This window comes from Telopea speciosissima, chromosome 6 (genome assembly GCF_018873765.1).
Source record: "Telopea speciosissima isolate NSW1024214 ecotype Mountain lineage chromosome 6, Tspe_v1, whole genome shotgun sequence".
Lineage (NCBI taxonomy): Eukaryota > Viridiplantae > Streptophyta > Magnoliopsida > Proteales > Proteaceae > Telopea > Telopea speciosissima.
In genome coordinates, this window is record NC_057921.1 from 12,668,576 (window position 1) to 12,692,955 (window position 24,380).

A 24,380-nucleotide genomic window follows, 5' to 3' on the forward strand; every position below is an offset into this window, starting at 1 on the left:
TTCGAAGGAAATCTTAAACTTGAGCCGTCTATGGGCAGGAGTTACGAGTCAATTTCCTAGTCTAAGTTAAAGTGCATGGGGGATGTACCTGCTTGATGACGGTCGCTTCTCTCCACCACCATTGTCTTCTCCGCTACACCAGAACTCCATGGTCTCTTCTGAACTCTACCAGTGGCACTCTAGGTTAGGTCACCCCCCTTTAGGAATTTTAGGTCATTTATTTCTTAGTTTGGTCACCCTTCGTACTAAGGATGACTTTTTTTGTGAGGCTTGTGTTCTGGCCAAACAGGCACGTTCAACTTATCAAATTTCAAATAAAAGGAGTTCTTCTTGTTTTTCAATTGGTGCATTCTGATGTTTGGGGCACTAGTCGTAAAACATCTATTTCTAGTCATCGTTGGTTTGACTCTTTCATTGATTTTCATTCTAGGAACACCTGGGTGTATCTTTTACACAAAAAAATCAGGTTTTCTCATGTTTTCAGCATTTTCATAAAATGACTCAAACTCAGTTCTAGGCTACTTTCAAAGTATTGAGAAGTGATAATGGAACAGAGTATACAGAATCGCAATTTCAAAAATATTTGGCTGATTATGGCATCATTCATCAAACTAGTTGTGTTGATACCCCTGCCCAGAATGGTGGGGCAGAAAGGAAAAATCGTCACTTGTTAGAGATGGCCAGGGCTTTAATATTTACAAGGAATGCCCCATCTCAATATTGGGGGGATGCGGTTCTCACTGCGGCCTATCTCATCAATAGGCTACCCTCTCGGGTTCTTAACTCTCGTAGACCCTCTGATGTTTTAATGGAAAATTCCTCATTTATTGTGCCTCCCAAGGTGTTTGGTTGTGTGTGTTATGCTAGGGATATTAGATCTCCTGGCAAACTTGAACCTTGGGGGCTCTGTTGTATTATCTTGGGTTATTCTCCAACCCAGAAAGGTTATTAGTGTTACCATCCCCCTTCCCGACGTACTATGGTTAGTATATATGTTATTTTCCATGAGTCCCTTTCTTATTATTCTTTGCCACATCTTCAGGGGGAGAGTTCTGATGAAGATGTGTCTTTTGAGATTCCTCTACTTCAGGTTCCTCTAGCTGTTGCCCAGCCTTCTTTACCACCCACGGTTGCTGTCTAGCCTCCTTTGGATGTTGCCCATCCTACTTTGGTTAATGCCCAACATCCTCTGACTGTTCCTCCCTCACCTGATGGGAATCCTTTACAGGGGGAGACCATAGAAAATAGTGTTGTTAATGTTCCCATCCAGGGGGAGCTGACTCCAGTCCAGAGAACTATTGGTGAATTTCATAAGAGAATTGACAACTCCAACATACTCACCTATAGAAGGGGCAGATCCAACAGAGGACAGCTACAACCCACTATAGCACCAGTATCCATCCAATTGCCGGCTCCAGACCCGGATCCTTCATCTCCTGGTAATCCCTTTTCTTCCGACCTACCTATTGCTCATTGCAAAGGTACTAGGACTTGCACTTTACATCCCATATCTCGTTTTGTTTCTTATAGCTCTCTTTCTCCTTCTTTTCGTGCTTTTGTATCTTCTCTTTCTTCTGTCTCGATTCCTAAAAATTGGCAGAAAGCATCTACAGATGGAAAGTGGAAGGCAGCAATGTTGGAAGAAATGAGAGCACTACACAAAAATAATACTTGGGAATTGGGATCTTGTGACTCTTCCTCCAAGGGAAAAACCAGTGGGATGTAAATGGGTCATCGTGGTCAAATAGAAAGGCTAATGGTTTTGTAGATCGGTATAAGGCACGTCTGGTTGCAAACGGGTTCACTCAGACTTATGGAGTTGACTATCAGGAGACCTTTGCACCAGTGGCAAAACTCAACACTATCAGGGTGTTATTATCTTGTGCTGCAAATCTTGGGTGAGATCTTCAGCAGTTAGATGTAAAGAATGCCTTCCTCCATAGGGAGCTTGAGGAGGAGGTATATATGGACATTCCACCAGGCTTTTCTGATGACAAGACTAGGGGTAGGGTCTGTAAATTGAAGCGTGCTCTTTATAGGTTGAAGCAGTCACCTAGGGCCTGGTTTGGCAGATTTCATAAGGCTATACGGCTCCTCCCCTTGCAGTTACTCTTCTCCTCTTCTTTCTTCTCTCTTTTCTCCTCTATAAGGTTATTGGTTACAGGTCCTAGCAATGTGGGACTAAGCCACATACACGAAACAAATAAAACAACAAAGGGAAAAGGTCCAGAATACCCCCATGGTATTCTGGCCCATATATCTAACACTCACCCTCAAGTTGGAGCATATATATTATGCATGCCCAACTTGACTAAGATAGGATGAAACAGCTTGCTACTCAGTCCCTTAGTGAACACATCAGCCAGTTGATCAATAAACTTCACAAAGGGGACGCAAATGAGGCCGGCTTCAAGCGTCTCCTTAATGAAATGTCGGTCAACCTCCACGTGTTTAGTACGATCTGCTGGACAGGGTTATGAGCAATGCTAATGGTAGCTTTATTGTGAGATGGGAAGATGGACAACACTACTGATATCCTGCAATAACCCTCTAAGCCACAGAAGTTCACAAATTCCTTGTGCCATCGCATGAAACGCGGTTTCAGCACTGGACCTTGCCACAACATTCTGCTTTTTCTACGCCATTTGACAAGTTTCCCACCCACAAACGAACAATAGTTAGAGATAGATTTCTTGTCAATAGAACCAGCCCAATTGGCATCAGTATAAGCTTCAATCTTAAGGTGAACATTGGGAGATAGAAGGATTCCCTTTCCTGGAGTAGACTTCAAATACCTCAAAATACGACAAACCGCATCCATATGAGAGGCATAGGGATCATGCATGAACTGGCTCACCAAACTTACAGCAACTGCAATGTCAGGTCGTGTGTGAGAAAGGTAGATTAGTTTGCCCACTAACCGATATAACCCTTGTCAATGAGGCTCACCCTCTTTCTCCCTAAGTTTTGTAGTAGCGTCCATAGGAGTATCTGAAGGATGACAACCTAGCAGCCCTGTCTCAGTCAATAAATCAAGGACATATTTTCTTTGAGAAAGAAAGATGCCCTTTGAAGATCGAGCAACTTCTATTCCTAGAAAATATTTTAGAGGGCCAAGATCTTTGACCTCAAACTCACGACCAAGGAGGAGCTTCAAATCCTTGATAGCATCACCATCATTACCAGTGACCACAATATCATCCACATAGACTATGAGAAGAGTAATCTTGTCACCAACACGTCTGATAAAGAGCACGCTTCAATTTACAGACCCTACCCTTAGTCCTGTCATCAGAGAAGCCTGGTGGAATGTCCATATATACCTCCTCCTCAAGCTCCCTATGGAGGAAGGCATTCTTTACATCTAACTGCTGAAGATCTCACCCAAGATTTGCAGCACAAGATAATATAACACCCTGATAGTGTTGAGTTTTGCCACTGGTGCAAAGGTCTCCTGATAGTCAACTCCATAAGTCTGAGTGAACCCGTTTGCAACCAGACGTGTCTTATACCGATCTACAAAACCATTAGCCTTTCTATTTGACCACGATGACCCATTTACATCCCATTGGTTTTTCCCTTGGAGGAAGAGTCACAAGATCCCAATTCCCAAGTATTATTTTTGTGTAGTGCTCTCATTTCTTCCAACATTGCTGCCTTCCACTTTCCATCTGTAGATGCTTTCTGCCAATTTTTAGGAATCGAGACAGAAGAAAGAGAAGATACAAAAGCACAAAAAGAAGGAGAAAGAGAGCTATAAGAAACAAAACGAGATATGGGATGTAATGTGCAAGTCCTAGTACCTTTGCGATGAGCAATAGGTAGGTCGGAAGAAGAGGGATTACCAGGAGATGAAGGATCCGGGTCTGGAGCCGGCAATTGGATGGATACTGGTGCTATAGTGGGTTGTAGCTGTCCTCTGTTGGATCTGCCCCTTCTATAGGTGAGTATGTTGGAGTTGTCAATTCTCTTATGAAATTCACCAATAGTTCTCTGGACTGGAGTCAGCTCCCCCTGGATGGGAACATTAACAACACTATTTTCTATGGTCTCCCCTGTAAAGGATTCCCATCAGGTGAGGGAGGAACAGTCAGAGGATGTTGGGCATTAACCAAAGTAGGATGGGCAACATCCAAAGGAGGCTAGACAGCAACCGTGGGTGGTAAAGAAGGCTGGGCAACAGCTAGAGGAACCTGAAGTAGAGGAATCTCAAAAGACACATCTTCATCAGAACTCTCCCCCTGAAGATGTGGCAAAGAATAATAAGAAAGGGATTCATGGAAAATAACATATATACTAACCATGGTACGTCGGGAAGGGGGATGGTAACACTTATAACCTTTCTGGGTTGGAGAATAACCCAAGATAATACAACAGAGCCCCCAAGGTTCAAGTTTGCCTGGAGATCTAATATCCCTAGCATAACACACACAACCAAACACCTTGGGAGGCACAATAAATGAGGAATTTTCCATTAAAACATTAGAGGGGCTACGAGAGTTAAGAACCCGAGAGGGTAGCCTATTGATGAGATAGGCCGCAGTGAGAACCGCATCCTCCCAATATTGAGATGGGGCATTCCTTGCAAATATTAAAGCCCTGGCCATCTTTAACAAGTGACGATTTTTCCTTTCTGCCCCACCATTCTGGGCAGGGGTATCAACACAACTAGTTTGATGAATGATGCCATGATCAGCCAAATATTTTTGAAATTGCGATTCTGTATACTCTGTTCCATTATCACTTCTCAATACTTTGAAAGTAGCCTAGAACTGAGTTTGAGTCATTTTATGAAAATGCTGAAAACATGAGAAAACCTGATTTTTTTGTGTAAAAGATACACCCAGGTGTTCCTAGAATGAAAATCAATGAAAGAGTCAAAACAACGATGACTAGAAATAGATGTTTTACGACTAGTGCCCCAAACATCAGAATGCACCAATTGAAAAACAAGAAGAACTCCTTTTATTTGAAATTGGATAAGTTGAACGTGCCTGTTTGGCCAGAACACAAGCCTCACAAAAAAAGTCATCCTTAATACGAAGGGTGACCAAACTAGGAAATAAATGACCTAAAATTCCTAAAGGGGGGTGACCTAACCTAGAGTGCCACTGGTAGAGTTCAGAAGAGACCATGGAGTTCTGGTGTAGCGGAGAAGGCAATGGTGGTGGAGAGAAGCGACCGTCATCAAGCAGGTACATCCCCCGTGCACTTTACCCAATCCAATCGTCTTCCCAGATTCTAGATCCTGAAACACACAATGAGAAGGAAAGAAAGTTACTTTGCTGTTAAGATCACGAGTAATACTACTAATGGAAAGAAGGCTAGTAGTAAAGTTAGTAATGTGCAAAACAGAAGACAAGGGAAGAGAGGAAGTACAGTTGATGATTCCTTTTCCCGATATGGAAGAAAGGGAACCATCAGCCACCTTGACCTTGTCTTTCCCAGAAGTGGGAGAATATCTGTGAAACAAACTAGAGGAACTGGTCATATGATCTGTAGCTCCAGAATCTATGATCCAAGGATGGGAAGCTACAGAAGCGCAATGACCTTCAAATGGAATACCTGATCGGGCAAAGTGTGAACCTGAAGGAGCAGAAGAACTGGTAGCAGCAACAGCAGAAGTCCTTAGCATACGTAGGAGCGCCTGTAGATCATCCTGGGATAGACCAGTGTCAGTAGCAGGGGCTGCAGTAACAATCTCAGTCTGATGGGCCTTGGTCTTTGTCTTTGTCTTTGTCTTGGTAGCCTTTTTAGCTTCAAAGTCAGCCGGCCCATGAAGTTTTTAGCACTTCTCTTTGGTGTGATAGGGTTTGTGATAGTGCTCACAAACAACAGTCCCTGTAGTAGAAGCACCAAAAGAAGCAGTGCCACTAGGTGCAGGAGTGGCGGGGGAGTAGCCTTGAGAGCTGATCTGTCAGTAATAGGAGGGTGCAACATGGCAGCCCTACGGTTCTCCTCAGAGGACACCAAGGCATAAGATTGTTCAAGTGTGGGAAAAGGTTAATGGCCCAACACTTGAACACGAATCTGATCATACTCCACATTTAAGCCAGCCAAAAAATCATATACCCTGATCTTGTCCACATGCTTCTTATAGGAAGCAATATTAGCAACTGTAGTCGGGTGAAAGTCAGAGAAGTGGTCCAATTGATGCCACAGACTGCGTAGAGTAGCATAGTACTTCGAAACTGAAAGTTCACCTTGAGTGGTATGAAGGACCTTCTTCCTAAGTTCACATACCTGGACATCATTGCCAAGCTACCCGTAGGTTTCCTTGCAAGCAGCCCAAATTTGTGCAGCTGTGTCTAGAAGAAGAAAATTATGCTGCAATTCTGAAGTCATAGAGCCAATCAAGTAGGACATGAGAACACCATTATTGGCAAGCCACCTTTCCTGAGCAGGTCCTTGTTCAATAGGCATAACACTAGTGCCATTAATATGGCTGGTGAGACCATGGCCAGCAATGGCAAATGAGGCAGATCTGGACCATAAAAGGCAATTTGAGCTATCAAGTTTAATAGGATTTGGTGGAAAATTATGGTAGTCTGTCTTGTTGTGGCCATCATGAAGTGGCTGATCCGAAGTAGCTGAAGAATTAGAAGAATCACCCATACTGGCGGCAAAGAAGCCCAATAACATCTTCTAGTTTAGGGCTGATTAACTCTCCAAAAATCAGAAACAGCAGCAAAGGAAGAACCCTATATTGATATTGTCAGGGTTTTGAAAAAACCCTGAATTGCTGAAATCGATGAAGGGAATAAAGAGTCACAAAATCTGCAGAAAAAAGGCTTGAACTGAAGTCGAGGGAACCTCTATAATGGAAGAAAGAACCTGCAAAAATTCAGAACCAATGGGCAGCAGCAACCCCAAGATCGATAGGTGTCAAGGTTTTGAAAAAAACCCTTTGATGGTGGAATCGATCTCAAAGAAGTCTTCAAATCTGTGAGATAAGAACTGAACCAATAAAAGAGCAATCCTGCTGCAGGTTGTGGTCTTCAAAGAGAGGAGTTGATTCCTTGTAGATGTTGTAGAAGCAATCTCCAAAAAAATTGAAGATCCAAATATCGCAGGCAGTCTTGGCTGGTTCCTATCAAGCAGAATTATGGAGCATTAATGAGGAAATGGAGGCAGCAACTGGATCGCATGATCACCTCATCAGTGCTGCCCTATATGGGAATGGAGAACAAAGGAGAAGAGAGAGAGAAGAAAAAGAAGAAAAAGAAGAAGAAGAAGAAACACTGAAATTCGAAGGGGGTTGGTCCCTAATTCGAAATCTGCTTTGATACCATGTACAGAGATTTAAATTAGGGTAAGGTTTGGATGATCAATTCATCCCAAGCACATCTATATTTATAATCATAATGAAAACAATAAAATAATTAAATGAGGAATGTGGGACTAAACCACATACAAGAAAATAAAATAACAAATGGAAAAGGTCCAGAATACCCCCACGGTATTCTGGCCCATATATCTGACATTTACCCGAAAGTGCTTACATACCTCAATTCCCACTTGACGTCCGAAACCGTATCACTCTAGAAACTTACCTGTCAAAAGTCCATAATTATAGGTTAATGCCTAAGAATTGTGCGGTATCACATAGATGTTGTTCATTCCGACAGTTGGATAGTCTAGGTTGGCCACATGTCAAATTTCAGAATCTAATTCAATCAAATACCCCATGTATTTCCATGCATGTGTACCAGTATTTCTCTCTCCTCGCTTTCTCTTCCCCTTTTTTCTGTCTTTATTCTCTCATCCCTGCTTCACCACCACCAGATCTATTTACTTAATTTGCATTTGATAATCAGTGCAGGAAAAACTCTTCAATGCTGCGGCAGTAAAAGCAGATCTGCATGGAGAGGAACTTTCAATAGACATGCTGCAGAAAACTAAGAATAAAAAAAAATAGAAGGAAGGTGGAGATGGAGATCAATTGGAAGAAAATATAGGGGAGAAAAGGGAGACTGCTAGCAATGGTGCTGTAGGAATGAAGGGTGAGGGACAGATTGCAGGTAAATAGGAAGAAAGGGAAAAAAAGGGATGGGAGGGGAGGGGGGGGGGGGAGGGGAGGAGATGAGAGCCAACCAAATCTTCAAACAAAATTCCCAAATTCTACTCCAGTCGATGGGGGTTTTTGTTTATGTTGATATTCTAGGGGTACTCTGGTCTTTCTAGGTTTTCTAGTCTTTCTAGTCTTTATTCTTTACTATGTAAGGCTGCAGTAAGTACAGGGGTATTATTGTCCCCCTGCATATTTTGACTTAAATATATATATATAATAGGAAGGGACCCGCGGCAATAGTTAATAATTCTAGCCGCGGGCAGCCTCCCTCGATATTCTGTTTACTGTCTTGTCTTCTCTCTCTCTTGGTCTTGCCTTGGTTTGGTTGCAGGTTTCTGGTCTTGTAACATGGTATCAGAGCTATTGTAATCAAATCAGGGTTTTCTCTTCGTCCCTTCTGCTGATTTTTTTTTTAAAATCCTGTGGTGTGCAGCCGCCTATTGCTGCCTCTACTATGACTTAAGCCTCCTTCTCTCATCATTAGAGGACTCTACTATTGTCTACAAGTTTTTTTTTTCAAGTTGCTGAGTTGCTGATTATGGAAGATTCAGTCGATTTCCCTCACTTCTGCTAAAATCGAATATTAGGGTTTTGCTTGAGATTGATTTTTTTTTTGGAGAACCACTCTCTTGCGATTTTTATTTGGAATGGCTGATTATTTTGGTGCATTGGATTTCTTCTGCATTGTTGCTGCCATTGGTTGTTAGCCTTTACCTATTTATGCTTTTTCACGAAGTATTCCTACCTACTGCTGCTCGATTTTTTTATTGTGACCTGCTGCTCTTTTTTTTTTTTTAATGGTGATCTGCTGATTTACTTCTTCTGGGAAGTATACCCTATTGCTGGTTCTTCTCTCCAGCCCTGTGTTGGCTCCATATGGGGTTCTACTTGCTTCTACTATTGAATTTCCTCTTCCCATATCGATTTTTATTTCGGTCTCTGAAACCCTGACAAGGTGATTGATTTTTTTTTTTTTTGGTGTTGGTTCTGTCTGTTGCTGCTGCTTCTGTGCATAGTATTTTGCTACTAGTTCTATTTGCTTGTGGTATTTTGGTTATTATTCCTGCTGCCTTCCTTTGCCGCTCTTCATTATGGCTGAGATGAAGACCACTGCTCCTCTTACGGATAATGTGAATGTTACCATTACCTCTATCAAACTCAGAGGAAGTTCTAACTATTTACTGTGGGCTCAAGCTGTGAAGGTTTACATATGGCAAAGGATAAGTTCAAATATATTACATCTGATCACCTTACCTCTGACGATAAAGATTATGGTGAGTGGATGAAGGAAACTGCAATCACACTTATTTTGTTATGGAACAGTACGGAGCCCTACGTTGCTGTTATTGTCATGTTTCACACTATTGTTAAGGGTGTGTGGGACAACTTGAAGGACATTTATTCTCAGGAGAAGAATATGACTCGTAAATATGACCTCTATGAGAAGTTATTTCAACTTCAACAGTCTGACAAGTCTCTCCAGGATTATTATAATGCCTTTAAGGGTGTGGTTGAAGAGTTGAATGTTTTTTAACCTCTCACTACTTATATTGAGAAGCTCAAGGCCTAACGTAATGAATTTTTTGTTTCTAATTTTTTTCCTGGTTTGATTCTGATCTGAAGACTGAAGGGTCACATACTGTTGAGACAATCCCTAGTCTTGGTGATGCTTATTCTTGCCTACAGCGTATTGTCTTCCCTGTGAAATTTAACTCCTCCTTGAAGGACGGCTCTGCTTTTACTGTTGGTCTTGGCCGTGGGACAAGGGGCGGATGTAGGGCTGGTGGTCGTGGTTTTGGTGCACGGGGCTCTGGTGGACAGCATACCGATCGTTCGTCTAGGCAATGTACTTATTGTGGCAAGCCTAATCACACAATTGAGACTTGTTGGGCCAAGCATGGCAAGCCAAAATGGGCAAACCAGTTAGCCAATCATGCAGTTTTTTATGGTGGTTTTGGTATAGTGACTTCTAGTGATACTATACTCGGTATTTCCTCCGATGGCTCATCTACCAATCGTGATGATATTTCCCAGATCCTACGGTGTTTACAGAGTCTTGAGACATCCACTCATTCATCTACTAGGGCTTCAACTTCCTCTACTATCTTAGCTCATGAAGGTACACTTGCTCCTCTTACCACTACCTCTACTCCCTGGATCATTGATTCCTGGGTATCTGCTCATATGACTGGCAAGTCTTCTCTGCTTACTTCAGTTACCACCAATGATACTTTATGCCTATCATTCTTGCTAATGGCTCTTCTACCCTTGTTTCTGGTCATGATACGGTGTCCCCTACTTCCTCCCTCAACTCTTTCCTTTGTTTTGCATGTTCCTCATTTTCCTTTAAGATTACTTTCTATTAGTCATTTAACTAAGCCTTAAATTGCTCTCCAACTTTTTTTTCCTTCTCTTTGTGTTTTTTCAGGATCTTCACACAAGGTAAACGATTGGTGGAGGGCGTGAGACTGTACTACCTCAACGGTGCTGCCCCGACTTCTTCTGCTGCTGCCCATTCCGTTGGTGGTGCGACTCCATTCCAATGGCATTGTTGGTTAGGTCATTTGTCTTTGTCTAGGTTGAAACTCATGTTTCCTTATTTTAAGTCTTTGTCTAGCTTAGAATGTGAGGCCTGTGAGTTGGGAAAGAATCATCGTGCTTCATTCCCTTCTCGTTCTGTGGCTTGTAGTTCGTCTTTATTTTCTTTACTTCATTCAGACATTTGGGGTCCTTGTTGAGTAAAAAATAAACATGGGTTTATATATTTGCGACTTTTGTGGATGATTATTCTTATCTCACTTGGTTGTACCTCTTGAAGGATCGTTCTGATTTCTTACCTATATTTCATAATTTTATAATGAAATAAAGATTCAATTTGGCATCCCCATTAAAGTTTTTTTGTTCTGACAATGCTTTGGAAAATGTGCAACGAGATATTTCTGATTGCTGTCCTGGCCATAGTATGATTCATTAGACTAGTTGCTCTTACACTCCACAACAAAATGGGGGTGGCGGAGCGCAAAAATAGGCATTTTTTAGTGGTAGCCCATGCTAGTATGTTACATATGCATGTTCCTAAGTTTTTTTGGCGTTATGCTGTTTAAATGCTTGTTATTTGATTAATCGCATGCCGTCTTCCGTTCTTGCCGATAAATCTCCATTTTTCGTTCTTTTTCCTACCTTGCCCCTCTTTTCCTTACCTCGTGTATTTGGCTGTGAGTGTTTTGTGCACAATTTGCAGTCGCATCCTGATAAGTTGTCTCCTCGATTCATTGTGTTTTTCTATGTTATCCTCGGACTCAATAAGGCTACAAGTGTTTTGATCCGGTTACCCAAAGGTATTTTGTGAGTGCTGATTTCACTTCTTTGAGGGTACTTATTTTTTCTCTTCCCAGGGATCTTCCTCTGGGGATTGGTGAATCAGTCCTCATACTAATGAGTCTCCTCCTATTCCTTAGTTCCATTCACACCACCTTTATTGGTATATCAACGACGGAACAAATCGGTACCCCTTGGTGAGGTGTCTACTGCTTATGCATCGTCTTCTTCCTCTGGTGGAGCTTCAAGTCTTACTTTATCTGATGATTTACAAGTCGCCAAGCGTAAAGGTACACGTTCCTGTATTCAAATGTCTATGGCAGTGTATCCTATAGATCAGTTTGTTTCCTTGTCTCTTCTCCCTCCTATCCATCAGTTTGCAATGTCTCCATCTACTAATTCTAGCCCTAAAAATCATACTGAAGCTCTTCAACTCCTTGGCTGGAAAGCTGCCGTGGATGCTCTTTTGACTCGTTACACCTGAAGTTTGGTAGATTTGCCTCCTGGTAAGGACTTGGTTAAGTGTCGCTGGGTTTTTATTGTTAAGTACCATCCTAATGGATTTGTGGAATGGCTGAAAGCCCTTTTTTCGTTGCCAAAGGATACACATCGACTTATGGAGTTGTTACTTCGAGACATTCTCTCTTGTTGCCCGGTTGATATCGGTTCACTTGCTTATTTCTCTTGCTGTTAACTTTGATCGGTCCGTATTTCAGTTAGATATTTTAAATATCTTTCTCTATGGTGATCTGCAAGAGGAGGTCTATATAGAGCAACCTCCATGGTATGTTGCTCTATAAAAGAATTATCTACAACAACATTTTTAGACCAAGGATTTAGGTCAGCGTCATTATTTCCTTGGTATTGAGGTTGTGAGAAGCAAGAAAGGTATTAGCTTATTTCAGAGAAAGTTTGTCTTAAATCTCCTATTTGACACTGGTATGCTTGCATCAAAACCAGTAGATGTTCTTATGGATCCTCATCAGAAGTTTGGAGTTGATGATGCCTTAAAGATGTGCATTAGTATAGGAGCTTGATTGGGAAGTTGAGATATCTCACAGTCACCAGCCTAGAAATATCTTTTGCAGTCGGTGTCCTTAGCCAGTTTATGCATGTTAACAGATTTAGAATTAGAGTAAGGCTTGGATGATTAATGATCACCCCAAGCTCTTTATTTATATCCTTGAGAATAGATGACAGACATACAAATAAGCAATGTGGGACTAAAGCCCGCATAACAGAAAAATAAAAGAAACAAAAAGAGGGTTAAAATACCTCTACGGTTCTAACAATTCTAACACTCCCCCTTAAGTTGGAGCAAATATGTCAATCACGCCCAATTTGACTAGATTAGGATGGAACAATTTCCCAGACAATCCCTTGGAGAAAATATCAGCAACTGGATCAGTAGACTTCACAAAGGGAGCACAAGTCAATCTGTCTTTTAACTTCTCCTGGATAAAATGCCTATCCACTTCAACATGCTTGGTGCGATCATGTTGTACTGGATTGTGAGCTATGTTGATTGCAGCTTTGTTGTCGCAGTACAACATCATAGGAAGATGAACAGGAATACCAAGGTCTTGTAGTAAGCCTTTCAGGCAAAATAACTCACAAATGCCTTGTGCCATAGCATGAAACTCTGCTTTAGCACTAGAACGAGCCACCACATTCTGCTTCTTGCTACGCCAAGTGACAAGATTGCCCCCTACAAAAGAACAATACCTAGAGATAGATTTCCGATTTGCAGAACCAACCTAGTTGGCATTGGTAGATGCTTCTACTCGTAGGTGACCATGAGGAGATAGAAGAATGCCTTTTCCAGGAGCTGACTTTAAGTAGTGAAGAATCCAAAGAACAGCATCCATATGAGAAGAATAGGGGTCATGCACTCATGCATAAACTGACTCACAGTACTCACAGCAACAGTAATGTCTGGACGTGTGTGTGAGAGATAAATACAGCTTCCCCACTAGTCTTTGGTACCGGCCTTTATCCATAGTTCGAGAACTCGTTTCGTTTCGGTATTTCGAGCTGACCGAAATATCCGAAATATTCGAAATTTCGGATATTTCGGTCGAAATATTGTATTTTTTCTGGTATGTTTCGATAGGTCATTTCGGTGGGTTTTAGGCCAAGTTAACGCCTGAAACTTCATGGAAACCCTATTTTAGGCTATATAAACACATTTAAATGTTCAAATTGCAAAAATAGTCACCCAAAATGGTGTTTTGGATGTGAACCATTGATTGGCAATGTACGGTTGAACCCTAATGTATAACTTAGTTAATTACACATTTACACATACACATTGTACATTAAACAAGTAAATTGACTTGGAACTAAGTTGGAAACATAATGACTCATAAGTTAAGTCATAAATCATAATATTAAGTACATAAGACATCAAGTCAATAACAAGTTAACAAATAACAACTTAAGAGTTAAGATTTAAGAAGATGATATCAAACATTCCAAATCACAATATGTCAATATCCCCAATTGTCCCCTACAAGGCTACAAGTCAAGTAGTCAACTACTCATCATTCATCTCAAATGTTTACAAATTTGCTAATAATAACTACTCCGCCGTCCAGGATCAACCCCACTCATGGTCCGCTGGAGCCGATGTGTATTGCCCTCCGACTGTAGGACAAATGCATGCCACGTCATAGTCTGGGAGAAGAAGCGAGTGTAGTCATCCACAGTGGTCATGTAAACTGCATCATCAACATGCTGAAGGTAACCTATCCTAGGATATAGGTCACCAAACTGTGAAGAAGTACTACCCACTGATCGACTATGATATGAGTCATATGACGGCTCTGGGAACATGTACGGGTTGTACGGCTGCGGCTGGTGGGTTGGGTAGCCAGTGTAGGAAAAGAAGTCATGCACAAAAGACGATCCACTATATGGAGTCATACTCAAAACTGGGAATGGATGGAGAAGATATAGGCTGCTGCCCCCAAGGGTACTGCCCAGAATGCCCTTCGCCACATGGATGTGAATGAGATGAACCATGCTTTGATTGTGCTGGAGATGGACTGCTGTCTACATGAAAAGATGGGGCACGGAAATGCCCGCTCGATCATCTTGTCTCTATCGCTAATACTCGATCCACCATGAGCCGAGATAGGGCATCAATGTCCATAAGCTCCCGCCTACTAGTACCACTACCACGACCACCGGGACGGGACTGGCCACGCTGCTTTCTCGAGTAGGTCGAGGTGGATGATGTGGGCCGTGTGGGCTGGTGTGGGGCGGTGGGGGCACGGATTGCCTCTTCTTTGCTCTTGTACCCAAACGGGACTCGAGTTCCCTCATATGCTTGACTACCATCACCATCATCATCACGTCCATCATTACCTTCATCATCACCTCCATCATCACCATCTCCACCAGGACCACCACCACCATCTCCACCATCACCATCTCCATCAGATGACATAGACCAATCTTCATCCTCCTCATCAACACCACCAGTAGACTGGAACGGTATGGGTGACGCGTCCTGTGCATGTACCTCATCCTCTGCAGCCATGAAGTCATCCACATCAGCTTCTATGTGTTCAGCTATCATGGGGTCAGGTCTACCTCCAGGCTGATCTAACACTGGCTCACCTCTATCCCTCACCTAATCAACGATAGGATCTTCATCATCTGACTCCACCTGGAAAATGTCGGCGAGATCGATATTTTCCCTGATACCCTCTTGTCCCATGTGTATGTGTTGCATCTTCAACCTCAAATTATAATGCACATACACTAAGTCAGAGAGACGTTCAGAACCCAATCTATTTCTCCTCTTGGAGTGGATGAGAGAAAATGTACTCAATTCCGTTCACGACCGGATCTTGAACATGTGCGGGAGAGAACCTTGATTGCTATTTTTCTTAAATTGTTTGCGAACCCCATACAACACCCACCATTCAGCTGCATTACAACAAAAGAAACATGTCACCTTCATTTCAAAAGAATAAGATATTGAATTGAGTAATGACTAATGAAATAGTGACTAATGAGTACCGGCATCACCGCGTGTCCGGCCTTGCTGTGCAGCTTCGGTTCCAAAACTTCCCAATGCATCCCTAAAAGTCTTCAACTATAATCATTTGGAAAATATTTAAAATTAGTAATGACTCGTTACTATTTAGTATTGAATTGAGTAATTCCAAATGAATTATAACTTATAAGACTCACCTCATTGTTGCATATCGCTTGTAATTTACTATTCGGCTCCAACTTGGCAACTACTTCTTTGATTGCGTCAATAAGACATTATTCAACGAGCCTATGATTGTATTGGTACTTGGGGTTGAATAATATGCTGAAATTGGCATTACATATTCACTAGTTAGTAATATATCCTTCAAATTAACTTTATAAGATGTAATTGCATAAAAAACAAAGAGTGTACACTCACCAGCCTTATGCAGTGGATGCATAAGTTGATTTTCCCAGCGCTCCTTGATAATTTTGAGAAAGTGTTTGCTATGTCGTGGATTTGCATTGTAAATACCTTCATTCATCAAGTCTATGGCAGCATATAGATGTGGCATGGTTGGTCCCTTGATAGCAGAATCAACTATATGCAAAACCTTGACCACTGGGTCCAGAAGTTGTACCACTTTATGCAACTTAGACCAAAAGTCATCTGATGAAATTGTAGCTTGTGCTTCCCTACCACCATGGGTATTGGACCCATTCCAGTTGAACCAGTCTTCAGAAGCAAACATTGATCTCAGTCCAGACTTCTTGGTTTCTATACTCTTGAGTGCAATGTAGTTGGTGGCGAATCTAGTTATGACTGGCCTCACTAAGTCACCCCCACACTTCTCCCTCAAGAGGTTTAGTGCAAACCCATGGTTGTAGACAAAGTTGGTCATTTGCCTTGCCTTTTCCACGATATGTTGTACCAATTTGATCTTTCCCATGTCCTTCAACATGAGGTCTATACAATGGGCAGCACATGGAGTCCAAAACAACCGGTACTTATTGTTTTGCATCAACCTCTCACCGGCACTCTTGTAGTTGCTTCCGTTGTTCGTTACAATTTGGACAACGTTCCCCCCACTCCTACATCTTCTACCACTTCCTTCAGCAATTTGTAGATATACTTTGCATCCTTTTTCTCCTTGGATGCATCAACAGACTTCAGAAAGACTGTCCTCTCATCACAATACACCATAAAGTTGATGATGGACTTTCTTGTAGGACCAGTCCAACCATCACACATTATAGTCACCCCATAGTTCTCCCACAGCCCCCTCATTTCATTGATGTAGTCTTCAAGCTCTCTCTTCTGTTGGGGCAAATACACATTCATAATCTCATGTGAGGTGGGCCCCTTATACCCTGGGCCAGCCTCAGCAATGGAATCTATCATAGTCTGATAAAAGGGGCCTTGTGCTGTGTTTGCTGGGATGGTATGGTATAACATCCACTTAGCTATAGATTCCTTCACCATCCCCTTCAGATTTTTCCATGCTCCCTGGATTTTTGGTTGTTTGTTGCCTTTCTTTCTATAAATACCAGGTGCTTGGTGAAGTGTTGGGTCATCTTGTGGTGGTGGAGGCGGAGGGGGAGCTGCCCTCGTATTCTGTGATCTCCTAAAGGGATTAGGCAACCCACCTCCTCCACTTGTACCTGCTCCTCCACTACCACTAGCACAGCTCTAGAGGTACTAGCTCCTCCACTACCACCTACTCTCTGTCTCTCGACTCTCTCCTGATCCTCATGATAACTGGCTCTGCTCATCATCTGTGCTCGTCTCCAATCCCTAGCCTATTGCTCAGTCTCTATATCATCAGGAATATAGACATCATCACTGTCATCATCATCATCATCACGATGGCTTGATTGGCCTCCCGCTGTACACCTCACTGCTTGCTCAAGATCTATTTTTGCCTTCTCCCTCTGAGCCTTCCTCTTACTCCCTCCCTTCATGTAATCAATGACAGCCCTAGATATCTCCACAGGGACCATATGACATGCGACCACTTCAGGAGAATTCCCAGCTAGATGTTGTTTGAGTCTAGTGGCACCACCTCCCAAAGCTGCATGTGACCATAGTTGCATTGGGATTTTCGTTTATCCCCATCAATTGGAGTGCCATGCAACCATGCAATGTCACCCCTAGTGCGCCTGGGTGTGCTCCCCTCCTCCTGGGTCTGGGCCGGCTGCCTCTGCCCCTCTTGCCTCTGGCTCTGTCGTTTACCACGGTTCGTCATAATCAGACTAGTTTACTGTTGCATGAATAAAAGACAATTCATTAATCACTGAAGCACATCAATTCTTTTAGTTTAAAATTTTAAATGTTTAAGAATTAAGATTTAAGAGCACTAACACAAGTATATAAGTATAAAACTATTTAGTATTTTTCCCCTAACCCTCATATTTTTCTCATATTTAAAAATAATTTTAAAAAATATTTTTCAAATAAATATTGGTCTAGCACAACAAAATCGAAAAGATATGTAAATGGGCAGCAAATAAGAAGTATGTACAATTTACTTTTATATTTTTCAGTAATTTTAAAACAAAAACCTCATATTATTTCTTATTTTTTTGCTTTTTTTTGAATTTTTTAAATATTTTTTATAATTTTCAAAAATTAAAATAATTAATTATTGGCAGAAAAATATTTTTGACACCATGAGGCCATAGATCGGCCAATGGTGTCTTAACATATATTTAATTCATCACCATACAATATACATAACCCCTATTATTTTTTGATTTTTGTTGTAAATAAATCCAATTTTTGAAGTAGAAAAATAAATAAATAATATATATACCAAAAAAAAATTTCGACACCGTGAAGTCGTAGATCGGCTTCCGGTGTCTAACATATATTTATTTCATCGCAAACAAACATGTTGATCAAGCATTTCCCTAAAAAAAATCAATTTTGAGAATATGGTTTTACCTGAAATAGTGGAAAGGCTTCACAGATGTGCTAAGAAGTTTGTTCTCCAAGTGATTCCGGCGTAGATGTGGCAAGGATTCAAGTGGGAAGTGGAAGATTGAAGAAGAAATAAGCAAAAACCTTCAAAAACCAAGCAAAAGAGGAAAAATGCTCTGTTTCTCAGTCTCGGTCGAAATTTCGACCGAGACTATCAAAACATGGTATTTTATATAAAGCATTTTCTCGAGATTTTTGAAATCTCGCGAGATTTTAAAAAAATCTCGAAATATCTCGAAATCTCGAGAATTTCGATCAAAATTTAGTATTTTTTTGATTCGAGGGGTCATTTCGTTTAGAGGGGGTCGAAATTCTCGAAATACTCGAAATCTCGATCGAGATTTCGCGAGATTTTGAACTATGCCTTTATCAATAGGTTCACCCTCCTTTTCTTTGAGACGAACAGTAGCGTCCATAAGAGTATCTGAAGGGTGACATCCTAACAAACCAGTTTCAGACAACAAGTGTAGGACATACTTCCTTTGGGAGAGAAAGATGCCTTTAGAAGACCTGGCAACCTCAATCCCTAAAAAGTATCGTAGCTTCCCTAGATCTTTAATCTCAAACTCCTGCTCAAGAAACTTCTTCAACCGGTTGATCTCATCACCATTGTTGCCAGTAACCACAATGTCATCCATATAGACTATTAAGAACAGTGAGGTTTTTTCCAGCCCTTTTTATAAAGACAGTGTTATCAACATTACTTTGCTTATAGCCCACAGAAATCATGGCCTTGTGAAACCAACCAAACCAAGTTCTAGGTGACTGCTTCAGCCCATAAAGTGCTTGCTTCAATTTGCACACTTTACCTTGATTACTTTCACAAGAAAACTCAGGTGGAATATCCATGTACACTTCCTCACCAAGTTTTCCATTTAGGAAGACATTCTTTATATCCAGCTGTTGTAGATCCCATCCAAGATTGACTGCACATGATAGCAAAACCCGAACTGTATTCAACTTTGCAACAGGAGCAAAGGTCTCCTGGTAGTCAATCCCATATGTCTGAGTGAAGCCTCCTGCAACCAGACGTGCCTTATATCGATCCACAGTGCCATCAACCTTCTGTTTGACCACAAACATCCATTTACATCCCATTGGTTTTTTCCTTGGAGGAAGATCTACAATATCCCAAGTATTATTTTATTTCAAGGCTCTCATTTCTTCCAACATAGCTGCCTTCCAATTTCCATCTGCATAAGCTTCCTGCCAATTTTTAGGAATAGAAACAAAAGAAAGAGAAGACACAAATGCATGAAAAGATGGAGAAAGAGAACTATAAGAAACAAAGCGAGAAATGGGATGCAAGGTGCAAGTCCTAGTACCTTTGTGATGAGCAATAGGTAGTTCGGAAGGAGAAGTCTCATCAGGAGGAGGAGGATGAGGATCTGGATTTTGAGCCAACAATTGGATAGGTATTGGTGCCATAGTGGATTGATGCTGCCCTCTTTTGGAGCATCTTTTTTGATAGGTGATAACATTTGAGTTTCAATTCTCTTCTGAAATTCATTGATGGTGTTCTGGGTTGGAGTTAACTTCCCTAGACTAAGAATATGACTATCATTATTTTCTACATGCTCCCCTTGAAAGGGATCCCTGCGGAAAAAGGGGCAGCAACCAAAGGAGGCTGGGCAGTAGCCAAAATAGGCTCCAAAGTAGACGGGAGAGGAGGAGCCTCAAGGGGAGGAAACACAAACACATCTTCACTAGATCCAAAATTCTCCCCCTGAAGATGTGGGGATGGATAGTAGGAAAGACTTTCATAAAAAACGACATCCATACTGACTAGAGTACGACGGGAAGGGGGATGGTAACACTTATAACCTTTCTAGGTTGGATAGTAACCCAAGAAAACACACCACAACCCATGAGGGTCAAGTTTACCGTGAGATTTTGGGTCTCTGGCATAGCACACACAATTAAACACCTTGGGAGGAACCACAAAGGTGGAATTCCCATGTAAAAGTTTGGCTGGACTGCGGGAGTCAAGAACACGAGAAGGCAACCGATTAATGAGATAGGTTGCAGTGAGGATAGCATCCTCCCAATATTGGGAGGGAATATGGCGCGAAAACATCAACGTTCTAGTCACTTCCAACAAATGTCGGTTCTTCCTTTCAGCTACACCATTTTGGGCTGGGGTATCGACACAACTAGTCTGGTGAATAATCCCATTATCAGCCAAATACTTCTGAAATTGGTTTTCCTTATACTTGGTGCCATTATCAAGTACTCAAAACCTTGAGATTAGCCTGGAACTGAGTTTAGATCATTTTATGGAAATGTTGAAAACAGGAAAAAATTTTACTCTTTGTGTGCATAAGATAAACCCATGTATGCCTAGAATGGCAATCAATAAAAGAAACAAACCAACGCTGACCAGAAAGGGAAGCTTTACGACTAGGGCCCCAAACATTAGAATGCACCAAGTGAAAAAGTGAAGAACTCCTTTTATTGGAAATAGAATAAGTAGAACGTGTCTGTTTGGCCAAAACACAAGCCTAAAAAAAAATCGGTCTTAACACATGGTTTGACTAAAGTAGGAAATAAAGATGCTAATATTCCTAATGGAGGATGACCTAATCTAAAGTGCCACTGGTAAATTTCAGAAAAGACTAAGGAGTTCTGATGTGGAGATGGTAACAGGGGTGGAGTGAGACGACCATCATCAAGCAGGTACAAGCCACCATGCACTTTACCCAATCCAATCGTCATCCTAGAGGTCAGATCCTGAAACACACAATGGGAAGGAAAAAAAAGTCTCTTTACAGTTAAGATCACGAGTAAGACTACTAATGGAAAGAAGGTTAGTAGTAAAATTAGTATGCAAAATCGAAAACAAAGTAAGGGAGGAAGTGCAGTTGATGATTCCTTTTCCAGATATGGAGGAAAGGGAACCATCAACCACTTTAACCTTGTCTTTTCCAGAAGTGGGTGAATGCCGATGGAACAGGCTAGAGGAACCGGTCATGTGATCCGTAGCCCTAGAATCGATGATCCAAGGATGGGAAGCTACAGAAGCACAATGGCCACCAAAGGGAATACCTGATCGGGCAAAGTGTGAACCTGAAGGAGCAGAAGAGGTGGCAGGAGCTGATGTAGTAGAGGCAGCAGCAGTGGAAGACCTTATCAGTCGTAGGAAAGCCTGTAGATCAACCTGGGATAGACCAGTGTCAATAGCCGGGGCTGTAGGAATAGGTTCAAAGTGGTTTGCCTTATTTTTTGGCTTCTTCTTGGCAGCCTGTTTAGCCTTAAAGTTAGCTGGTTTCCTGTGAAGCTTCCAGCACTTCTCCTTGGTGTGGTAAGGCTTGTGACAATGCTCACAAGTAACAGTCCCTATAGTAGAATCACCAAGAGAAACATGTCCGACAAGTGCAGGGGTAGCTTCGGCAGCAGACTGGAGGGCTGATCTATCAGTAACAGGAGGATAAAGAATAGCAGCCCGACGGTTCTCTTCAGAGGAGACCAAAGCATATGATTGTTCAAGTATGGGAAAAGGGGAATGACCCAATACTTGAACACTAATCTGGTCATACTCCATGTTCAAACCAGCCAAAAAATCATACCCCTTGGTTTTGTCTAGATGCTTCTTATATGTAGTGATATGAACAGCTGTAGTGGGATGGTAATAAGAAAAATGGTCCCCTTGCTTCCAGAGACTGCGCAAAGTAGCATACTATTTGGAGACAGATAACTCCCCCTGAGTAGTATTATTAGACTTCTTCCGAAGTTCATACACCTGTGCATCATTACCAAGTTGGCCATATGTGTCCTTGCAAGTAGACCAAATCTGATGGGCTGTATCGAGGAGAAGAAAACTATTGGCAAGGTCAGATTACATTGAGCCAATCAAATAGGACATAAGTGTACCATTGTTGGAGAGCCATATGGTCAAGAGAGTGCTAGGAGCAATCGGCATGGTAATAGTACCATCAATATGGCTAGTAAGTCCATGGCCAACAATAGCAAAGTAAGCTGAACGGGGCCAGATCAAATAATTGCTCCCATCCAGTTTGATAGGATTAGGGAGGAGATCACGATTGTCATCCCTACTAATCCCATCAGCAGTAGAGGTGCCAGTAGAGACATCAGAGTCACCCATAATACAGTAAGAAAAAAAAAAAACCGCAAACGAGGGTTGTGGTGACAAGAAACATAAGCAATCCTTCAAATTAAAGGCCGAAAATTGGTGGAGAATCCCCTTCCAATGTCACAAGATGCGTCTCCAAAAATCAGCAGCAGCAGACAAGTGTAGCCCCTAGATCGATTTTTTCAGGGTTTTGAAAAAAACCATGTTAGGCTGAAACCGATATAGGGAAGAATAGGCCCAAAAACTGAATTGTTGAGGCTCAAATTGGAGGCAGATATGTCTTTATACGTGGAGAACCAGCCTTAAAAAAATCAGCACCAACAGAGGCTCAAAACCCTGCGATCGATTTTTTCAGGGTTTTGAAAAAAACCCTGATTTTGTTGAGATCGATGTAGGGAGAGAAAGCTGCAAAAAAACACTGGATTGAGCTGAAACTTGGCTCGAGTGTGGGTCTAGAAGAGACAGAGCAGCCCTCCAAATATCAGCCATTCAGCCCCAACAGAGGACAGCAGCCCCTAGATCGATATTTGTCAGGGTTTTTTCTGTTTTTGGAGAAATCGATCTAAGAGGTTTTCAAGGCAGATCTGAGATTGAAAAAACTCAACAAAGGAACCTGCTGCAGTTCTTGATCTTCAATAAGGGAGATTGGTTCCTTACAGTTGAGGTGGAATCAATCAAATAGGTGAAGCTTCAAATATCACAGCCAAGGTGTTGTTGATATCGAAAAAAATTATTTAACCATGGAAGGAGGTGAGAAAGGGCAGCAGCTGGATCTATGGATCACCTCATCAGTGCTGCCCTATTGAAGAATAGAAAACAAAAGAAGAAAAGAGAGAAGAGAAGAGGAGATCGAGATAGAGAAAGAGAAGAGAAAGAAGGAGCTGAAAATAGAAGGTAGAGGACCCTAATTCAAAACCTGCTCTGATACCATGTTAACAGATTTAGAATTAGAGTAAGGTTTGGATGATTAATGATCACCCCAAGCTCTTTATTTATATCCTTGGGAATAGAGGACAAAAATACAAATAAGCAATGTGGGCTTTAGTCCCACATAACAGAAAAATAAAAGAAACAAAAAGAGGGTCCAAAATACCCCTATGGTTCTAACAGTTCTTACATTGCAGTCTCCTCAAAAGGCTCATTGGGATGCAGTTGTTCGTATCCTTTGCTATTTGAAGGGTGCCCCTAGTAAAGGGCTTATTTGTTGACCATATTAGCATATAGAGTTAGTTGCTTTCTCTGACGCTGATTAGGTTGGGATCAGCCAGTGATCGTCGTTCTACTACAAGATACTGCACTTTTGTTGGAGGTAACCTAGTTACGTGACGTAGTAAGAAACAAACCATCCTTGCCAGATTTAGTGCAGAGGCGAAATACAGAGCTATGGCTCATACTACAGCCGAATTAATGTGGTTCCGTTATTCTCCTTGAGATGGGTTTTTTCTGTGCCTACTCTTATGAGGATGCATTGTGACCATACTTCGAAATTTCGTCTTGTCTCGCCATTTCAGGCTGGTCGAGATTTCCGAGTTCCAAAATTTCGGCGAAATATGGTATTTTTTTTGGCCATATTTCGGCACTCCATCTCGGTGGGTTTTTGGCCATATTAAGACCTAATACATCATGCACACCCTTATTTAAGCTAAATAAACACATTTAAACCTTCATATTGCAAAAAAATGAACTCAAAGTGTTGTTTTGGGTTTGCACCCTTGATTGACAGTATACGGTCGGACCCTGATGTATAAATAGTCATCAGTATATTGTTAATCAAGGGTGCAAACCCAAAACACCACTTTGAGTTCATTTTTTTTGCAATATAAAGGTTTAAATGTGTTTATTTATCTTAAATAAGGGTGTACATGAAGTATCCGGCATAGTTGTTAAGGCAACGTCTTGGCGTCTAGGCGCTTTGGGCGACTTGGGCGCCTTGG

General features: G+C 41.6%; 1 protein-coding gene and 1 long non-coding RNA gene across 3 annotated transcripts in view; one reads left to right on the forward strand and one right to left on the reverse strand.

Annotated features, from left to right (window-relative positions):
* Positions 1-24,380, forward strand: part of LOC122665011 (protein transport protein SEC23-like) — a 113,840-nt gene that overhangs the window by 30,920 nt on the left and 58,540 nt on the right. The gene's annotated exons all lie outside the window — the stretch shown is intronic.
* The window catches only part of LOC122665012, a 30,373-nt gene that overhangs the window by 776 nt on the left and 5,217 nt on the right, over positions 1-24,380 (reverse strand). The window contains exon 2 of the long non-coding RNA XR_006333414.1: positions 16,018-16,029. This is a non-coding gene — a long non-coding RNA (uncharacterized LOC122665012). The remainder of the gene's footprint in view (positions 1-16,017; positions 16,030-24,380) is intronic.